The sequence below is a fragment of the Aphelocoma coerulescens genome, chromosome 2 (genome assembly GCF_041296385.1).
Source record: "Aphelocoma coerulescens isolate FSJ_1873_10779 chromosome 2, UR_Acoe_1.0, whole genome shotgun sequence".
NCBI classification, from domain to species: Eukaryota; Metazoa; Chordata; class Aves; order Passeriformes; family Corvidae; genus Aphelocoma; species Aphelocoma coerulescens.
The window spans coordinates 41,436,298-41,448,746 of NC_091015.1; positions in this window are offsets into that span (position 1 = coordinate 41,436,298).

Genomic DNA, 12,449 nt, shown 5'->3' on the forward strand with positions numbered 1-12,449 from the left:
TTTGGGAGAAGGAAAAATGACAATTTATAGAAAAAATTGTAAGCATGTTTAATAGCCACCTAGCATATCAGCTGAAAAATGTGATCCTGGCAGCACTGGATATTTTTCAGCTTTCTTTTACTTCTTATTTCAGTGTAAGAATTAAAACTAATGTAAGTCCATAAACTCAAGCAGCATAAAAACGTAATTTGAATAGAATAGTTTATACTAATAAGACTTCTTTGTTTGAACTAACAGAAGAGATACAGAAGGTAGCACATTTTTAGAAGCTAAGCCAGCCACATTCCCCTTACTATAGAGTGGGCATGAATCTCTCAAAGATCAGTGGTAGAGCAAGCACAAACAAACAAACAAACAAATACATGTAAAGGAAACAGACTGAGCATCCAAATAGAAAGAATGCTGTGGTTCTCTACAGGAGTGTTTTCACTCTTATCTCTACTACATAACCAACCTAAAACTATTCAGCTAGCAAATAGTCAGAGCTTTAGAGGGACTTGGATGGCTTAGGGGATTGCTTTTGGGATACAGAAGCTTTCATCTCTACGTCATTGCTTCTGGCTTTCATCCAAAGGGGGTAGTGATCAAAAGCTGCTGTATGATGAGCCCTTCAATACACTGCATGAAAGAGGCAGAGGGCATCGTGTCTGCTAACCTGCACCCACAGTCCCCAGCTGAGACCCCTGCCAGCCCTTGCTTGTGACACAGGCTTGGGGTCACCAGGGACCTGGGGTTCCTGTCCCCACCACCTCTCCACTAAGGATTTTTGCACCCCTGCTAAAGAGAGCTGCATCCACTGGGTTCATGGCACGGGGGTACTGCAGGAGGGTGTGCACCACCACACTGCATCGCTGCCAACCCCAGTCTGGTAAGGGCATGAGGAAAAACATCCAGAAACCTGTCCAGATGGATGGGGCTTCAGGCAGCAATGTGCAGAGCTTCAGGCAGCAGCGTGTGGAAGGCTGTCCTTCCTCTCACAAGTGCAAGCAATAGCATCAGTTTCACTTCTCATTAGGCAGAAATTGCAAAGAGGGAAGGGGAGGAGAGGGGACACAAACCATTTGGGTTAATACTAGCACTAACAGCAGGTATGGCTGAACTCCTCGCAGCCCTCAGGAATGGGGTTCTTGGATGACATGGTAGGTTTCAGAGGCTATGCAATATTTTCTAAATCAGATATAATATTCTCAGCTTTTTTTTTCTTGTGTCAGAAAAGAGATTTGAAAGAGCAGACCTACCTGCTAACTTCTTCAGGCTGTGTGGAAATAAAACTTTGCTTGCAAAGAGAATGCAAAAATTTGAAGGAACAGGCTGGGCTGGACAAGGAAATTGAATTACTCTGATCAAAAGAGGTGAAACTCCTGGTGTGATCACCCAGAAAACTTACTGCTGGCAACTGTGAAATTGGTGCTATATCAACATACATCAGAGACACAAATACATGGAGTTACTATTTTAGGTACCAGAAAGTCTTGGGGGAAAAAAATTAATGTGGATTGACTCTGCTTTATATTATAAATTATTATTGATTAGATTTTGAGAAAACTTCATTTTACAATGAACAGAGCCCTCTGCAAAAAAAAAAGAGGTGCAGGTTTTAGTCACATATCTTCAAAGCTGTAAATCATCATTGTTTACATGAGTTAAAAAAATAGTTCTCAGAATTATGATCTTATGAAATGACAGAAATGTTTGGTATTAATTACCTCATGAAGGAGATGTAATTTATGCTAATGAAATCTACCATGTATGCATGCATTTGTTACAGGCTGTCACCCACTAATACGGATGAACAAGAAGTGGAAGAGAAAAATCACCTGAATTACTGCCACTAAATAGGTGCAAGAATTCCATGCAGGCCAATGGTTTTTAAGTCTCACATGGAATTCATATGACTGATGAAACTGATGTATGGGAAGAAGACAGTTCCTTCTTGACTAGAAAAGTGTGTGAGGACACACTGCCTCTGAGGATTATGAGACAGAAAAACAGAGCAGGAGTTAACTGTAAGAGCTGGAAGGGAGTCATGCAAAATAGCAGGCAGTCACGCAAAATAGCAACTTTCAGGTGGCAGATGCTTCCCTCTCCCAGTCAGAAAACACAGTGTTGAGGGATGTGCTTGTATCAGACATGGAACTAAAATCGCAGCATCCCCAGGGCGTCAGGCAGCTGCACAAACTCAGCTCCTTCATTTGTGTCCTTGCTCCTGCTGTATGTACCTCAGAGCCTCAGCAATGCGCTTGCAGTGTGCACCTGCCTTGCAAGACCACATCATCCAATACATTTTACCTGTCAAATAGGGCGTATTGCTTCTCTTCCCATGACATTTTAGCTCTTCTGGAAAGGGCAGAGTGGTGGCAAGAACTTGGCTCTTCACCTTTACAAGCTGGTGTGCGCACATAATCACTTGATTCAAGGAGCTGAGACTTTGGGAAAAGCACCAAATGTTTATGTGCCCTGAGATAAAACTGTGAGATTCAGCAATGCTGCTTGGAGTGCCAGGAGCTGGTGGGTTGGGCACAACTAGGTTTCTATTGACGTAGATTAGTGTAATTAAGATGACAAGTCTGATACAGCCCCAAATTTAAGCTTCTAACCTGGAACACCCTCAAACCCCTTGTGACATCATGCTGAGGAAAGGGGAGTATGGAGCCACTGGGTCAGCTCCAAGAGGAGTTCTCCCGGGAACCAGATTTGTGGCAGAGCCAATGTACATAGAGCAACATACAGAGTGAAATCAGCCTCATGGTTTGTTTTTTTTTTTTGCTTGGATATCCTCCTGACAGGATGAAAGCGCATTGCTTTTCAGACACCAATGGCTTTTGGTGCTCCAATTAAAAATTTTCTTATGAAAACAGCAGATGGAAATGAATGATTGTCATCAAATGGCACAGTCATAGGTGGGAACTAGTCACAGGCCTTCAGAGTGGCTTTGGGAAGTGCCTCTGATCAGGACAAGGCTCTCTGCTGCAGGTCCTGTCCAGGGGGCTCAGGAACAGTTTAGCATCAAAGAGCTCTGCTTGGAGTAGAGCTGTATAGCTCTTGAATTATAAATGCATTAAAAATACCAAGCATTTTTCAGAGTCATATTTCAGAATTTTTCAATCTATCAGCAGAGTAGAAGAGGTGAAGAAAAATTTTGCAAGTTGTAGGGTAAAACAGAGCAGAGAGTAATAAAATACTACTTGTAAACGAGCCCAGTTGGAAAGAGAGGCTCTTTATGACAGTTTGCCGAGGCTGTAGTGTTTTGCAAAACTGTGTGATAAACTCCAAATAGCTTCTCCGCAAATCTCTGGAGGCAGAACTGAGCTAAGGCTGGCTGCTGTTGCTGCCACAGCTTTCAATGAATGAGCTCAAAATGGACCCTCTAGTGATAGCTCTGTCAAAGAATAACAATCAGATGCTCTCAACAACAACAACTTCAACATATATATTTTTGTAAGTATAAATGAACCTTAATGTGCTGGCTTCAAACAAAATGAAGTGCTCAAAGTTTTTAAGATGTGTGGTTGGACTGTGAACAAAATAAAAACGTGCTGCATTTCCCCCTGTGTTTAGACTGCAAAGCACGATTCTCACTAGAATTGTGATGAGAACAGAATACAAAAATAGTTGGTGTTGGTGGGGAAAAGACTAGAAAGGTAGCTCTGCCATCACCTTCAGAAGGAAAATCTCAGGGGACTCACCATCACCCAACAGTTCAGGTGAACTGACTCAGAAAGGGAGGGCCTGAATGATTTTGCAAGCTCACAGCTTTGGGAAGCAGAACAAAAATCATGTTATAGGGGATACCCTTTGGACTTCAAAAATTATTAGTCTAGAAATGGGTTTAATCTGAGTCAAATTAAGTCAAATTATTACCTCATTATATTATCAATGTCTCTACAAATACCTGATTTCATAGCACCAATAAAATCTGCATTTGGAGATTGCACTGTGTCTTCTTTCCCAGCAGAATAAACCAGGAACATCTGCCTCTGAAAAGCATGAGGAGCTTTTCAACAATGGCATGTGGTGCAGGTAAGGTGAATCTTCACACCCAGTTATGTTGAGTAAAATAAGGGTTGTACTGCCAGTGACAGTCAGTTTTGCCTGTGTGACTGTCCAGAGGACTGCCCTGCCACCAAAGCACTGGGAGCGCTCTCACAGCCACTACGCAAGAGTTAACATTTCTGTGGTGGAGGCAAGGTGTCCTTTTTGGATTCTGCTCAGGTGTAGCTGCTTGTGCTGTCTCAAGGAGCTACTGCTATTACCAAAGGAAAATTAAAACAAATCTGGCTTGGCTAATAAAAGGCTATGAGTATTAATGGCTTTTCCTCAAATTGCCAGGAAGTTTCAATCTCTGATGTGATAAAGATAGATTATGTACAGACTGGTCTTATCATGCTATTTTTAAATTTTGATATGCTAGAAATTGCAGTCATTTGCCCCAGTCTTTTGGCAGGGGGTGTAAGAGTCACAGTAAGAATGTGATTGTTCTTTTCAAGAGAGGAAAGAACAATTCTTTGGCATTAAGGCTATTAGTTTGGACAGTAATAAAAACAACACCACTTTACAGACCCAGGTCTCAGAAGTGCTCAACATTCACGGATCAGTAAAATCAATAGCCTCTACTCAGGATTACTTAAATCTAGAACTTACCAATATCCAGTGCAATTTAATACCAGTTACCTATCAGCTTTTAATGATTGTATGTATTTTGACAAAACTGCTAAGATACGTTGTTACAAATAGGAAATTCCTAACTGTGCTACACAGTGAAAAATAATCCACCCATACAAGGAAAATTATATTAACAAATGCTGCTGAGAGCAAACATATTTACAAACCAAAGCTGAGCAACAAATACATACACCAGATGTTACTGAGATATAGATAGTCTGAATTGCTCAGCTAAAGTAGCTGAAATTCTGCAGAGGACTTTTTTTAGAGCGTGTATTTCATGATGGATATCCTAGTTCTTGAGCAAGTTGTCATGGAAGTCAGAACATGGCAGTTTTGAAGTTGTCTGTAAGATTCAGTGGTAAATAAAAGTTCAACAACTCCAGATAAATTTTCTCCTTCTTCTTCCACATTTGTAGCTAAGAAAGACTCTTCAGCCATACAGATAATAAAATGGAAATGTTGGAAGGCACTTCCACTGTCAAATAACCACTTTCATCAAGAGGCAGGATTTTCTGTGAAGTGACAGAGGAAGGCCCTTCTTCCCCATTTTTCAGTCCAAGACTAACTGGCTGTTTCCCTTACCCCCTTATCTTTTCTACAGATCCCATGTTTCACAGCAGTTGAGGTAGCTGGAAGGTGCAACCCACACAGTCATTTACATTTATTGTTGCTGCACTTTCACTCCCTGACATTCCCTGCTTACCTACAGTTGTCTGCAATTTTGTCTCATCCTTCGCCTCCAGCTTGGAGGAAGCATCCTGGTTTCCTGGCAGGAAAATCCAAGCACAGAAGCAGGCCCAAGCTTTGCCCTCACAGTCCATCCAGTTCCACCAAGCTCAAGGCATTTGGCTCTGGAGGCTCAGCTCTGAAGTGGCCCAGCCATTTGCAGGGGTATTTTGTTGCCTGTATCAGGCAACTTCTATAAATCCTCCTTGGTCAGCTTTCCTTCTCATGGGCTGTTTTTGAGACTATCTCAATACTTCTTGTTGACGTTTCTTTCAATTCTTCGATAACCAAAATGAAAAATCCCGCTTTTTTTAGAAACAGTCAAATCGGAGAAAGTGAGTCCCCAGACAATTCCTGCAGCATGGAAGGTGGTTTTTCTGAGACAGGAAGTGTTACTTCAGACCGGCATAAATGCTTTGCATGTGCTCAGCAGCTGGGAGCCTGCTGATCTGTCCCTTGACATTGTACATTTCAGTGAACATGCACAACTCTTCCAGGCTTTTCACTTAACCAGAAAACAACTAAAATTGTAAATTTTTATAATGGTGTTCCACATGAGCTGGCAATGAGTCAGCATCAGTTCGTCTAGATCAGCAATACATCCAGACCCCTTGGATTTTTGTCCTCTGATAGTTCTTACCTTGCATCAAATGTTGTCTTGTTATATTTAAAAGTCCCATCAAAGCAAGTAGTGATATTTCTCACAGAAAATACCTGGTTTTTATTTATGAGGGGAAGGTCTCTTATTAGGATAAGTTCACAACTATTTCTACTGTTCTCCTTTGGCAAATCAATGAAATTCAGTACATTTGCAGAATGCTCCTGGCATGAATCAAGCACCACTCCAGCAAGACAGGCATTGATGGGGATGCCCCTTCCCTGCTGAGCAGAGATTGGCCGCAAAAAGTCACTGCCCCCGATCGCTGGGAGGCAGAGCATGGAGATAGGGAAGGTGCAAAGTGCAGCAGGTGCTGTGGAGCTGATAAAAGTTAACCAGTGGAGTTATAACAACCCTTGAGAGTGGCTATGAAAAGCTGGATTGAAAAGAGGATCACTTGTAAAAACTGGGACAAGGCTGATATTGGCAGACACAGGAACGTGTTAATTAAGAACAGAGTTGTCAAGGAAGTCAGTTGGCAGCTTTCTTCTCTGACCCTCCTGCACAAATACAGAGGTGGTTTTGGATGACTTGCCAGCTAGGTAATAAAAGCTGTCACTATTAAAAATACACTAATATTTCTGCTGTCGCTTATCATAAGATGTTTCTTCAAGGATTCAGCAGATGCCAGAACAGAAATACACCAAAAGAGCAGAGGATCTCAGTGTTGGTAATTTGATACCCTTGAGCTGCAGAGGTGTGAGGGTGGAGAAGTGAGGTTGTACTGACATCATAACCAAATTCTGAAGGAGTTGGGTTGTTTCTTACCCAGCTCCCAGCACTACTGACTGCCAGCCTTAGTGGGGAGAGCAGCTCAGCAGGGAGTGACTCAGCCATGCTGCTTGGAGCAGCGAGCACAGGGGCTCAAGTTCACTGTGCCAATTGGCTTCATACAGTTGTGTCCACACTGCAGTGCCTTGTGGGCTCAGCTTTCTTCAGGCCCACATCAAAGATGCAGCTTCCCATGCCCCTTTGCACTACCACAAAGGTATTTGAGGTCATTTGTCTCCTGATTTATCTGGACCATACACTTCTTGTCAGCCTCCAGTATGCTCAAGTGAGTTCTCCGCATTGCATTCACTCTGCAAACACGTGGCATGTTACCGGTTGCTACTGCTGCTGACATGACATGTGATACTATGCCAGGACTCAGGATAGTTTTCTCTCTGCCTGACACTGCCACCAGCAGCTGTTAGAGTCCTGCCAGGAAAGCGGAGACTGTGGTGTGGAGTATGTCTCCATAGGTCAATGTTAGAGGGTACTGCATGCATACATTGTAGTCTCTACATTCTCAAGCATTGCTTTTTTCCAGATACCTTAAGAATCTCTTGCCCCGCCTGCTCCTAATTCCTCTTTCAGAGTCAACCATTCCCCTGAGACTGTATCACATGAAGTCTGCCTTCTTAAGCAGCTGTCCCACCTTCCATGCTCCCTTGCCCAGTATAATATATACTGGGCTTTACAGTCCTCCATATGTCCTGTCCTAAACCTTAAAAAAAAACATTTCCACGTCATGGAGAGCTACTGCAGTCTGGCAGTTTCCTTCTCCCTGTGCCCTACAGTTGGACAGGCTTTTCTTTCCACTCTGAGGTACCCCTGTAATGTAAGTGCAAGCTCCCAGGCATGGACCCTGCATGTAGTCATCAGAAATCCAATAAAAGCAGATTGCACGACACCCCAGCTGGTGGCTGGGATAGATTATAAGAAAACCTTTAAGAATCCAGATAGCATTCAGCTTCAACAGGCTGAATATATTTATTCCTTTGGGACCATTATAAAATATGGCTAGTCTTGGCTTCCAGTAAGAACACAAGTAATTAGGAAATCTAGTGCCCATAGGTACATTACATGCCAGCAGAGAAAGTGGCAGCAGCAGCAAGCTGTAACCAGTGTAGGCTAACTAGGCTCTCTCAGCAGTCCAGAGAATATAATGAATCACTGTGTGTTTGGAGCCAATATAGATCAGCCCCTGGAATGGATATAGATCAGCCCTTTCCACCCAGGCGTCCAGGAAACACATTTAATTTTTTGGCCAAATTTAGCACAAAATACATTCTGGTTTATAGCAGAACAACTTGATTAATAGAATGTAAGGAAGTGCTCTTCCTCCTCCTCCCCAACACACCCATGCAGACAGCACTCCAAAATACATTCCTTGAGGTTTCTTATCTTCAAGCAGATGTCATTCTGAAGTGAACATGTCAGGCATTCTCATCCTCCTGAGCAAAGCAAGAGATGGCTGGCTGTCACATTTATATCTCCAGGAGTTCAGTTTACAATTCAAACACTCAAACAAACACCCTCACTACATTACAGCAATGTTGTTAGTAAGACTGGGAGGACCTATAGCCCTGTCAAGCTGTACCTACCCCAGAATTGCTTCCCATATCTCCATGTGTGCTCTTCCATGCACTGCCTGACTGAAGAAAAGCTGGGCAAAGGCAGATGGGGGGATGCTTTTGTGTCTCTGCACTTGCTGCTTTTACTCCTCAGGGAGGTAGCTGAGGCAGGAGAGCAGGTAAGTGCAGGAGACAGACGGGAGAATACAGTTGTCAGACTGTGGCTACGGGTGCTCCTGGGAGGCTTCTCTCCCAAATGCTAATCTGCCATCTCCATTCCCTGAGGACTAATGAGCTCAAAACTCACAGCTGTATTCTCATTGCTGTTTTGTGCCTCAGGAAAGCAAGTTGTAATTCTCTGGAAGTATCAGTGGTAAATCTGCCCCATTACTTCCATTTACTCTGGTCCTCCTGATGTTTCTCAGCCGGTACAGCTCAGAAATGCCGTCTCATCAGAGCTCTGCCAGCAGAAGCGGGGAGAGGGACTGTGAGCACAAGCACCGAGTCTGGCAAAGAGCACACTCTGTAACAGATGACTATGGGTTCTTTTACTTTGATGATCATCATAATACATTTTATTTATATGGCACCTATTTGCATGGCAATAGGAGCAATATGTGTGTTTCAGTGAAATGAGACATGACAGCAAACAGATTAAAAACTACGATTCATCTTGAAATGAGGGAAAACAATCAAATGAATCACAGAGCCCAGCAATGGCAAATCATTCTTAAAAGAGCATAATAGCAAAACAAATGAAAAAGACAGTGTACAACGTTTTTTTCCTTGTCTGATGGCAAATACTGAGTGACATTGCCAAGCTTATTCAGAAACAGAGCCCAGTTTACCATTAAAGTTCATGGAAACCCCTAAAGAGGGAATTATGTAAGTAGAACTTCAGTTGTGCATTAGCTATGTGCTAACCCCAGTATACACATGGCTTTGGACCCTTGCAAAAACTATTACCTTCTAATTCTTGCATTGTTCATCATGTCACAAGAATAAGGAAATGTGTTTTCCCAAACTTTAAGCCCCTTCAAATTGAATGGATTTAAAATTGAAAAATAATAGAACAGACCCTATTAATATTCAAACTCCATTTTCTCATATGGAATTCTTCAGCTTCCTCAGCCCTAATTAGTTTTTCTGAGGCTGTCAGTTGCAGGCAATATCAACTCTCTAGTCATCTCTTCTGCCTTCTCCTCCCATGTCCTCACCCATATTCATTATTCCTATTCTCCTCATGCCAGAGCGTCAAGCCTTCTCCATGTGCATTTCTCCTAATGACTCATCTTCCTGTAAGGCACCGAAAAAATGATACAGTAGTCTATGTACAAATGAAAGAATCTTAATGCAGGACATGGAAGAATCTGATTTTTTTTCCAGTGGGAGGGTCATGCATCTAATGCCCCATAAGATTCTGGCTGAGTTGCAGAACCAGAGCAAGAGAAACTCTTCATTCATTCAAATTTCTAACAATTTGACTTCAGCTGCTCTGTGCTGATCACTTCAGAAGAAAACTAGGCTTTTCCCTAGAATTTGGATCTTTAGACTTGTATGTTCCTACTTATTATGTCTGTCTACTGAGAAAGCTCTTCCCTACTTATTATGATACATAAATATTTCAATAAGCAGTGGAGTATAGGACTAGATGTCCTCCTGGCAGGTGACTGGATCTGCCACACAGAAAAGAGCAGCAGACAGAGAAACATTTCTGTCAATTTAGAAAAGACATTTTACAACTCAAATTAGGAAGGCTGCCCTTTCCTGGGCTTGTAAATGTACACATCTGGATGTCATGAAAATGTATTAACACATGGCCAGCTTTTTACCCTGTTAGCAGCTGTCCAGCTATGCTTTAATCATGCTGCATTAAGCTGATGGAAAAACTCTCCTTGACTTTGTGTGTCAAAATGTTTAGTTCTGATTTTAGTGTATATTCTCCAATTCCTTAGAGAGAAGAGAAAATATCAGCATGATTCAGGATATTTTAGGAAAACAATGCAAGTGCCTTAAGCCCCTGGGTACCCTCTGTTCCTTCTCACTCCACTACTGTTAAATTAGGTTCTGACATAACAATCAATGGAAACATGTGGGAGCCAATAAATAATGTGTGTAATTAAGCTGAGGCATTGAAATATCTGTCTTTCCTGAACTTGGCCCACAGAGTGGGAGGCTGTGCTCTGTGATAAGCACTGTGCTCTGTGACAAACACCTGAGCTCCTAAAGTCAGTGTGGGGGCAGAGATGGCTTGCTAGGAAAGGATTAGCAGCAGTAAACAGCAGGAAGGCACCTGATGGGAAATGCTCTGGCCACGCACAAGTCTTTCTCACCACGTACCCGCATCCCTTGCCCAGATGTCTCTGGCTGTTTTACGGTGACATGAGCAGCACTTGGTATCTTCCCTTAAAGCAAGAGAGAGGCACCAGGAGGAAAACAATTTGTGGAGAGGAAAGCCTCAGTTGAAAGAACCCAGCTAAAGAAGCTCCCTGGAAACTGTTGTTGATGGAAGTTCTCAGGATGTAGGAATGGTCACTTTCAGCAAAGCTGAATCAAAGCCCTGAGCTCAGGGGTGCAGTCATAGAGCTGTCAGCTGGTACCTACTCCCTCAGGGGCACAGAATGATGTATGTGTTGTCTGCAGATGTTTGTAAGGACCAGGGACCTGCAAACTGTCAAAGGCAAATAGATGTTTGCAGTGCTGCTGCACAAACATGACTGCAGTGCTTCTCCCTCTCCAGCCCTATGAGCACGGTGCTGCTGCCATCTTATCTGAGAAGAATACTCTGGTGCAATCACCTTTGTTCCAGCATTTTGCAAACCCAGTAGACCCATTTCCTGACAATGTTCAGCAGACCCCCAATTTGGAAAATATTGTTGAAGAATCCTGTAAGAAATATGGTGTGACTAAGGTGGAATCTTAGTTTAAGCATTCTGTTATGTGATATTTTCAAGCATTTTCCAGCATAAAAGCTCTCACCATCTGCCTGTAAGCTCCTGCTGAGCCTCAAAGGGCTGTGCTTTGAGGTGTCTTTCAGTAAGGAGCTGCTGGGTTAAAGCAAGGGTTAACTGTTTAAAAGGTCAACTTAAGCAAGACACAATTCAAGCTAACCTAATGATCATGCCTGGGTCAAAACCATCATATGTAGTAGGGCTGAAGAAGCAAAAGGAAGAGCATAGTGTATGGAGATATTTATAACTCTTCTTTTTGACTGACATTAATTAACTTGCCAACTGGACTAACTCACAATGAATCAACATCCTGCAGAATTGCAATGTTCCACCCAAAGTGGGAATATACTTTGCTACTGAGCTGTCAAACACATATTTATAAAACACCATGATGCTGGAAAGTGGTTCTGCAGTGTGAAGCAGTGCAGATATGAGCTATACATCTCAGCTGCAGTATCCTTTTTTTTTAGTAATTTGGTTATGTTTACATTGACCACTTTTTACCTTTGTATTTGTCCTTCAAAAAAGTAGTAAGACACAAAAACCCCCACATATTAGAAAAAAATATGAGGGTCATCTCAGTACATGTGTTTGTCACAGTAATGCTGTTTGGTACTACTGAAATGTATAGAGGATAAGTAACATTACTACTCAAATTTGCTGCCTTAGGATACCATACTAGGGAATTAAAAGATAATGTTTTGACCACAAGAAGCATTCTATATTTTCCTATTAAAACAACAGAAACATTTTGAAAAACTTTAACAGGTAATTTGAAAATAAAATATAGGCATTGTTCATTCTGTACTTTGCCCATCTTCTATTACCTGCCAGAATCTACACACATACTTGTTTTATTGGAATGTCTGTCTTAATCATCAGTATTTTGATTCCTGAAAGAGAGCAGCCAATTGTATGTTATTAAGATTCAGATTATTTTGGAATGAGCAAGATAATTACAGGCCAATCCTGCCTTCAGTTTCCTATCATAATTAAAAAGTGCTAATTCTGATTTCCATCAATGCAAAGCAGTTAAAAAAATTCTGGAGCAAAGTACTTCTTAAATAGGAAAGATTTTTTCAGAGAAGATATATTTTACATATAATATTT